Raw genomic sequence first — 10,060 nt, forward strand, 5'->3', positions numbered from 1 at the left:
TGAACAAAAACAATCAAAGGACCACTTCACTGATAAATCAACTGAAAGCCACTGTGTCCTTCCCATAAATGGAATTGTTTCTTCACTTAATAATTTTCAGTGTGGTCTTCAGCTCATTAGTATATTTATTTATATATGATCGTGCCACTTTGTTTTTCCCATATGACTCCATTCGAACTCTCACTTTGTGTGAACATTAGTTAACAAAACCATGCATCACTGTTGGAGAAGTTTGTGGTAATTAATTCAGAATAAAAAGTACCGAGCTATTAGCAGTTTTGATATATGTGTGTGAGGTCAGGTCAGCGGATACAAAGGAAGCACTGCTTTAGCATAATTAAAAGTATGAATACTAATTTGAAAAGGACAAGTAACAGTAATGTGAGTGTTTTCTTCCCATACCAGAAAAGAAGCAGGCCTCTGAGAGCAGCTGCAAATGTAAATTGTTCATCTAATTCAGATTTGATGACCTGATGCCTATTTGTTGTAATTTCTATTGAGGAAAGAGGAATGAAACTTAAATAGAGTATATAAAAGTTTAATCTGTGCTTTCTGGGGGGAACTTGGTGTCTAATTTGAAGTAGAGTCCAAACTTTGGTTTGGCAGAGCAAACACACACATATACACATGCATAGGATACACAGTATACACCTACTTACCAAATATAAATATTAATGTTTTTTAAATGCTTTAATGTGTTATTTAATGTTTAAATGTACTGTTATTGCATACTGTCCAAATATTTGAACAAATTGTACTTTAATGCTTTGGCAAAATTGTTCTTGTAACTTTCATGCCAATCAAGGCTTTGAATTGATATTGAAATAGAGATAGACAGACAGACAGACAGACAGACAGATAGATGTAGATGAAGAAACTTTAAATGCGCTTGCCACCGTTGCCGACCGTGTGGCCATGTGGTAAACAGCCAGCCCTTTGCTGTTTGTAGGTTGTGCAGCGTTATTCGAGGGCTAGAAGGCAGTTACTGTGGTCCGGGTATTTTCCAGGCAATTTTTATCATCTTTTCAGTGGCCACTAGGATGTCTTTGGGCAGCTGCTATGGTATATTGGTTGGTTGCTAAGGTGCTGCAAGGCGGATGCTATGTTTTGCTAGGGCATTGCTAGACGGTTGCTATGGTGGTTGCTAGGGCATTGCTAGGCGGTTGCTTCGGTGTTCCTGGTGGTTGCTATGATGTTACTAGGCGGTTGCTGTATTGTTCTTGATGGTTGCTAGGGCGTTGCTAGGCGGTTGCTATGCTGTTCCTGGTGGTTGCTAGGATGTTGCTAGGCAGTTGCTATGGTGTTCTTGATGGTTGCTAGGGCAATGCTAGGCAGTTGCTTTGGTGTTCCTGGTGGTTGCTATGATGTTACTTGGCGGTTGCTAAGGTGTTCTTGATGGTTGCTAGGGCGTTGCTAGGCGGTTGCTATGGTGTTCTGGGTGGTTGCTAGGGTGTTTCTATGGTGTTCCTGATGGTTGCTAGGGTGTTGATAGGTAGTTGCTATGGTGTCTTGGGTGATTGCTATGGTAGTTAGGGTGGTTACTATGGGGTTGCTGGGATGTTACATTAGTGTTTGGGGCTATTGCTGGGATGCATTGGCTGCAGTGCTAGTGGCCCTTGAGACAGAATAGGAGAGATACAAAGCCGCGTGTGTATCTCTGTGTCAGTGAGAGGGGACTTTCTCCCTGGCAGGCTCTCCGAACATTCCACCATTAGTGTGTATTGCGTCCAAATTTTGACTTAACCCTTTAAGCGCCAAAGTCGCAAAATTGCAACAAGCAGTGGTAGTAGTGCTGAGCGTAGCGAGAGCAGAGCAGAGCGAAAGAGTGTTTTTTCATTTACTCACGATGCTGAGAGGTCGGTTTACCGTCGACGAAGTACTGGTACTGGCTGACTCCGATTCCGAGGAGGAAGACATGCAGTTGTCCAGTGAAGCAGAAACTGACGTTAGTAGTGACGGCGAGTCCGCGCGCCATAGTCCACAATCAGCACATTGTATAGCGGATACTTCACCTCAGCGTGGCCGGGGTGGAAGCATTCTGCAACGCCAAGCAGGGGACGTGGTCGAGGTGGCAGGGGGGCTCATAACACCGCAAATATGGGTGAATGTAGCGGGGATGAAAACTGTGATTACTAAAGACTATGGGCCCTATCTTGCGCCAGACTCCCTAAACCCTCTATTTGCGGATTTAGGATTTAGGAAGAGGCGTTCCCCCGTAAAAGTTGCTATCTTGTGCACCTCCCGCTATCCGCAAAACACCTCCGCTACCCGCTATATTATGAATAGGCGTGTTTTGGGCGTTACGCCAGTTAAACCAATCAGTGTGCCAGGTGCCATTGCCTTTAAGGGCAGGATGCGCTATCCTAAATCCTAAATCCTAAACCCGCGATGGAGAGAGGGAGGTAGATTTTCTCAGGGCTTCTACTGAGGCTAAAGCAAGTTGGCTTTATATACATATTATATATTATATCATAGGCGAGTTAATTCAGGAGGTGGAGCCACATGTGTCCAAGTGGACGTGTCACAAGGTTGTACTGATTGAGTAAAATCCCCGGCCACACCACACACACACAAGAGGCAGAGGTGGAACTATGTGTAAACTAATTTATTGACAAGGTAGATTGGGCAAATAAAATATGAAAAATAAAAATATAGCACAGCTGCTGGCTTATGATAAAACAATAAAACGTGCTGGCGTAAGTGTCCAATTAAAACAGTCTTTCCTCTAAACAGTCTATATATTATACTCAGTCCATTCCGGCGGCGTCCCGGTATCAGTCCGACCGTGTGCGTGGCGAGGCTCCGTCGGGGCGCGCATTGAAGCCGCCTGGGCGCGCTCTCCAACAGCCCAAACTTTAAAGCGGATAGCGGGTGGTCAGGACCACCCGCTATCCGCTATCCCTAAAGTGTCTGCGCAAGATAGCAACTTTAGGGAAAGCGCATAAAACACGCCCACGAACACACCTCCAGGCGCAAATGATGCAGTCGGCATAACGGATAGCGGGTGGCGCAAGATACCGTTTAGGGATAGCGGAAGCTCCTAAATCCGCAATTTGCGGGTAGCGGGTAGTGGCAGCGGATAGCGGGTGGCACAAGATAGGGCCCTATATCTAACCGTGGTGCTACCACAGTTACACTATGGTACTGACAGACTACCAAAATAAAGCAAAAAGGAATTAAAATTGCGTAATGAGATAACATTAAACAAAACAAAACAAAAAAAGAAAGATAGAAAGAAAAGAAAAGAAAATTTACACTGATCTCTAATATTACCTAGCAAAATATTGCATATTATGAAATGAAAATATGAAAATTTAAATATTCAAACGTTCAATTTAATAAGGAAGTAGATGACTTATTAATGAGTAGGCTAATGTTAAAATATTGATTACCAACATAAATTACCACAGTACGATATAATTTTTAAGGTGGGCCTATTTTATGGTTTGCCTAGTTGTGATTAATTAGTTGTAATAGGCTATTGAAGAAAAACAGTGATTACACTATAATACAACCATGATGGCTCTAGGCTGCTTTCCGCCAAGTAACATAGCTACCAGCTTGTTTAACATACAGTCATGGTTTATTTTCATAAGGGTAATAACACACTTGCTTTGTGTAACATGTAAATTCCTTAATAGGGAATCAAATAAAAAACTGGCCTCATCTCCTCAACACGTTCTCTTTTATGTCAGTCAACAGCTGTTCTACATTTTGTCCACCAGGTGGCTCCCTCATATCCTCTAAAACAATTCAGTCAGGGCTTGATTCCCTGTGAGTGCTGCCACTCATCATCATCTCAGGTTTACATGTTCAGAAATCTGCTGGGAAAAAAAGTTAATTTGATGGCATAAACTTCTCAGTCATGACGCTGCAGTTGCAAACATTTATGAGAAAAGTTGGCAGAGTGATGAAGAGTCTCAGTTCCTCAGACATTTGCCAGCTTTAGAGGATTGCTGTTTTGTTTTTTGTTTTTTTCTCCAAACAGATACATATTTTATACAGATAGTAGAGATGACTCACTGTTTAGTGTCTCACACACATTCAAACAATGTGGCGATGCTTGAGTACACCCATAGCACTTTGTTTGCCAAAGAATTTAACCCTTCGAAGGACACACACTGACATTTTTAGACATACATGTGTTGCTTTTCATCTATTGAACGGAAAATCAGGGACAAATGCTTGAGGTCATTACACACAGTAACCACTGTATTAAGGTTCACTGTGGAGCAGCTCAGATTTTTATGGACATATGCACATTAGGATTAACTTTCTCACTTGTTATGATGCACAAGGCAGACATTCAGGAGGGTTTTGTGCAATGAGGCTCTTTGGCACGTCTTGATGTTGTTTCCGCCTCATCATCACAACCCTCATCTTGCTCATCTTCACTGCTTTCATAATCCTCTTCATCACTACCTATAACTGCACTGTGGCCTGTGACTGTTGAGATGAAATGTTTGTTTGACATTTTTCAGAGATACACCTTGAAGGGAAATGAATGCCGCGTCTACCTGCCATAGTGCCCAGCTCACAGTGTTTTGGGTGTATCCTACCAAACCTCCTGCCAGTCAGTCTTTGTATTGTATTGTATGTCTGGCATGGCGTTCAGTTACCACATTCACCTGGTGTGACACCTGTGCTGGATTTAGTCTGTCACACACCCACACTACACATCCTCTTGCAGGTGTGCATGAATGCCTTAAGAGTGTGAAATGTGCCCTGGACTTGTATTGTTTGTCATTAGTGTAAATACGTCAACATGCTGCGGGGTGGTATGATTTTTGTGTTTATAGGTGGAGTTAAGCAACCAACAGAAAAGCTGTTTAACATTGCATAAGCCCTGGTTGTTTTTGGCCACCTCAAGTAAAAGAATAACTGGTTTTGCATTCATGAGTGGTGAAGCTGCACTTCTGATCATTTGTCAAAACTGTCATTATCTTTTTCATTTTGTGGACATCGGCCACCTGTATCTTTATAAAATCCAAAGAGAGACCACAGATTGCTTTTTTCCTTTTCCCCAAAACTCATCAAGCTTGAATCTGGGATTTTGTGGCTGAGTGCAAACACTGCACAGGAGACATTGTAATTTTAATAGATCAAATCCTCAGAAATTTCTCAGTATATTCAAGTGCTAAATTGATATTTGATATATCAACATTTTGTGACATTCTTAATGTACATATCAGGAAAATATGGCATATGGGTGGTACAGTTTAGTGCTTTACTCAATATAACTGGTTGATAAACAGTGAATGCAGATATCTGGTTGACATTTAGATTTAGTTATAGCTGCAGTGATGCTCTAATTCTGGATCCGCTGATAACTGGCTGCTGTGTGTCCAAAGTTGTTGATCCTCAGTCAATCAATATCAATATATCTTTATTTGTCCCCAGGGCCTCAAGGCCTCCCACCTGGAAATCAGAGAGTCTACTGGAAATCTTTAAGATTATTGTTTAACAGAGCCAGGCTAATGACTCCTATAGACCTCAAGTCTTTATGCTGAGCTAACATGAAATATTACCCATAGGAACCAAACCACTGGACATACAGAGGTGAAAATACTATTGTACATCTATCTCGTCTCTGTCTGGTGAGTCGGAATTTTCCTTTAAACCACTCTTTAGCTGTTTGTGTGTTGTATTTAACCTAAATACAGAATTTAATGAGAAATACAAACTCATACATTTACTCTACAAAGAGTCAGACTCTAAAACTTAAAGTTAAAGTGAGGGTGTGTACAGATGTTATTTAGAATTGGTGTCCTGGATATTCAGGTTTGATCAGACAAAAACCTGCGACAACAAAGTTAGCACTGACAGCTGTAATTATATAATCCTTCATTTAATATTTTTCGGTGGAGCCAGAAAACACCCTGGCCCACAGCCACTGCCTCACCCAGCGTCCATCACACATCCAAACCTTAGATTTAGGTGAAGCTTTCACACACCCACATTCCTTCCCTCCCATGATACCTTATAAATACTGACTGAATATGCAGGTTAGACATAGTCTTTCACACTTCTGAACCAGGTATGATCTGCTTCTCTCTCACACTGTTTTATTATGATTTGATTATTTGATGCAGGTAATGGTTTCAAGAAACATCTATAATTGATATTTTCATCGTCTCTTACAGTGGTTTCTGCCGTGCTTGACAAAAACAAACCAAAATGGGTGACCCAAGTAAGTTTCCATAAGTGATTTTTTGTTTCTCTTTTTTAACTTTCAGCAGAGATTAAAAATGCAAAGAGACAAACTGGCTTGCAAAAATCTTACACCATCAAGATACTGTGCTGACATACCGCATACACACATCTAAATCTCAAGCTCATGTCTCAGAAATTTAACCATTTAACTGTGCAATAATAACTGTAGAACTCTCCAACAACTCATCAGTGTAATATCAGCTGATAGAAATTACCCGCATCACTGTGAAATCACTAGTGCACCTGCATCACTACCTTTTCCACAAATCACCATTCACCAATCAATCAGTATGCACCTACAAAAAATTACAGTATTTCGGTTTTTGCCATCAATACAGTAAAATTTCACTTCAAAGTCTTTCTGAGTTTGGATGCAATTCTTTACTCTAAGTTCACATTTGAATGTGTAGCACACAGGAGAACCTTGTTCAAACTGATAGCTGTATTTTGTATTCTGTTGTCAGCTGTGTTACAGTACAGTAGAGCTGATTGAAGGAATCTAATCATTTGGGCATAAGTTGAGTTGTTTGAGGGAAATATGGGCTTTTGCTACTTGCTTTACAATATGTAAAGATGTAAATTGTCCAAAAAAAAAAAAAAAATGACTGCAGTACACACAGGAAAAAGTAAAGTGGAACCTGCTCAGACTGAAAAGGGTATGTTGCATTTTGGTGTTGAGTACGAAGTGAGTGAGTGGCTGGATTTACTCACCTGACTGCAAGTTGTATTGGGCAGTGGCAAAATGTGCTTTTGCTGCATGTTTGAACTGTTTTGCCATGGTAAGAGCCTTTTGCAAACCAAATGTGTTATTTTGGGCAGAGTTCCTCTCATTAGGCCTTTGTATTAACTGTTTTGATACCATGGTTTCTGAGTTGACAGAGGAGGTAAAGCGATTGAAAAAAAAAAAACTGTAATAATACTTTAACTTATCCTTACAATATTTTCTTGTCTTGAGAATTTCAGCAACTGCAACTGACCCAATTTCCCCTCAGGATCAATAAAGTATTTCTGATTCTGATTCCATGTCGACAGGAGATTTTAGTAAACGAAATAACTTAGTTTGGTTTCTTGCATGAAAACATTAGCTTTGCAGGGAGGACAGTCATACATGTTTGTGCTTTGGACACACACTTCTTCCTTTTCATGTCTTTTTTTACATCATGGTCCAGTGCACTCATGCTGCCTTGATTTCTAGTAATATATCCTCAACCATTTGTATGATGGGCCACCTCATTTCACAGTTGTTTTTTTTTTTATTATTATTTATTTAACTCCTTTCTTGATTCATATATTTAACTGTTTTTGTTTCTTCCTTTCCTTCTTTGTGCTCCATCACTGGCGAAACACCAGTAAGTCACATTTTTGCTTGTAAACACAGAAGGTGCAATATTACGTGAATGACATTACATGCAGTATACTAATGAGATCTGCTATGCAGGACGTCCAATCTGAGGAGCTGGTGCAGGAGGAGGAGGGTAAGGAACCAGCAGTGGAGGAGGGGGAGGACTCTGGTGACAATGAGGGGTCTGGGTCTGAATCTGAGGTAAGATCTCTCAACTTGCTAATGTTTTGTTTGATATTAAACCCCTTTACTTCACTGTGATGGGTTCAGTAACTTCTCAGGAACTTTTCTGAACTGATTTGATCTTCCACAGGGAAGCTCTGGAGGAGAGGAAGGCAAAAAGAAGGTAGGAGATTTACAAGCTTATTTTAAACAATATCTATCACCCACCCACTGTAAATGGTTTCATTCATTTTTTTTCTCATAGGGAAAAGGAAGAGGCAAGAATAAGGGCCGTGGCGGCGGCGGCGGTGGAGGTAATGGCCGGGGTCAGGGTCACCGTCACAGTCACGGGGGTAAAAAGTGAATTCTGACAAGTGTAGAGATCCTCACCTTTCCCGTCTGTAATTACAGATATGAAATATTAAATACATACAGACCCCAGATCAACTAATCCAGAAGAGACTAAGTCTGTCATATTGTTTATTCAGGCAGTTTTGTATAACCTCTGTAGTAAACTTAATGACTCATTCACACAAAACAGATGCACAAGAACTCAAGGATATTTGCCATGACTGTGTAAAGCAGCTTACAGGTATGCAATAACAGTTTGTTTTAGTTATGTTGAAATCTTTAATTATTGTTTTTTATGGTCTTTGTTGTGTGTGTCCTTTTGACCAGGCTGTTACTGTAAACCTGTTCTCAACTGACTTGTCCAAGTTAATGTGTGAGCTTTTTTAATTCTTGGTAGACAATGTGCTATTTTGATGTCTGATTTCCATTTTTTAAACGTGTCTATGGACTGCAAGAAATTACTGACCCACTAAATAACCATACCGTGTAAGGCATGCAAAATTCATCTATAAGAATAATTCAAAACCCAGCTACATTTGTCATTTTGACTGTAATAGGGACACAAGCAATTGTCAAATAAATTGTATTTGCCAGTGAAATAATGCATGTGTGTTACATGCAGTTAATGCCATAAGCTGCATAATAAAGAAAACTGCCACACCTCGTTTTTGGCCATTATTTATTTAAAAAAAAAAAAAAAAAAGTCTGTCATAATCGTAGTCACATATTCCACATAGTGATGATTTTGGACAAATATGATGCACATTTTTCCCTCACTAAACCTAGAAAACTACACAATGAAGCCAAGTGAGACAACAAGAGTATCTATACGCAAAGGGTGCTTCATCTCCATCATCCACGATGTAGAAATATGTACATTTTTGACTATTCATGATACAACACAGAATATACAGTATCCTATCTATTGTACATGATCTGATTTGTGATTTATCTGATGTTAGTTTTTAGCTACAGTATATCTTGTGTATCCATAAACATAGTAGTTTTCTTTTTCACATCCAACACTGCTCAGTCCACACTGCTCCCTGAGTCCATTAGCTCGTCTTTATACTGATCCAGTGCCGCTTTCATGGCGGCCTGAACCACAGAGCAGGCTGTTTCCATCAGGAGCATTTCCATTTCATCACACCCTTGCTCAGCATTTTCTTCAGATTGAGCCGCCCCTGTGCAAAATGTGTCAGTGCAAATGCTTTGTTCAGTGCACGGTTGGACCCCATCAATTTTGTCCAAATGCAAGTCTCCTGCAATTGCACCATCACCTGTAACAGTTCCCCCTGGTGTGTTTTTGTCATTCCCTGCAGAAGCGTCCTGGTGAGCTGTGTTTGAATCACTTTTACATGAAGGATTCAAACTGGTCTCCTTCCCTCCTGACAAATGCTCTGACGCAGTTAGGGCTGAGATGATGGTAGGACTGTTAATGCCTTGTTGCCCATGTGAAATGTCCACATTTTGGCAAACTCCGAAACCCTGACTCACACTCACCATGCTGCTCTCCACATTGCAGCGCTCCTCCAGAGAAAGTGGTTTCATCCGAGTCTCTTTGCCTTCAATCAGACCCTCTTTCAGGTTCCCTTGAAGTTGTACCATCACTTTGACCTCTGTTCTTACATGTGAAGGTGTCTCAGAAGCCCTGGCACCTTCAATTTCAGCAGCATCCTTGATCGCTGATGTTACATCCACACTCACTGTCAGCATCTCATGGCAATGACATTTGAGCTCATTTTCAAGGTGTGGGCTCAGGGTCACACTTTTCACAATATGGTCATCAGTATGTTTATTGGCCAGGACAATTGTCTCCTCCTCAATATAGTCCTTGGATTCTCCAATACACTCGTGGAAGAAAGGAGAAGGCTTTTTGGGTTTCTGCCTCCAGAACGTCTTTGGCTGCTTCTTAAAGGAGCAGGGAATCAAAGTGTCATGTTGGACAGAATTTTCTGGTGCTACTGATTTTGCTTTTGACTGGCATTTGGG

General features: G+C 40.8%; 1 long non-coding RNA gene across 1 annotated transcript; it reads left to right on the top strand.

The window, feature by feature from the left end:
- The first annotated feature begins 7,651 nt into the window (after positions 1-7,651).
- LOC115354530 (uncharacterized) lies at positions 7,652-8,681 on the top strand. Its single transcript, XR_003927778.1, has 3 exons — positions 7,652-7,756; positions 7,869-7,901; positions 7,983-8,681. It is a non-coding gene; the product is annotated as an uncharacterized LOC115354530 (long non-coding RNA).
- Positions 8,682-10,060: the final 1,379 nt, after the last annotated feature.

This window comes from Myripristis murdjan, chromosome 22, assembly GCF_902150065.1.
Source record: "Myripristis murdjan chromosome 22, fMyrMur1.1, whole genome shotgun sequence".
Taxonomy (NCBI): Eukaryota; Metazoa; Chordata; class Actinopteri; order Holocentriformes; family Holocentridae; genus Myripristis; species Myripristis murdjan.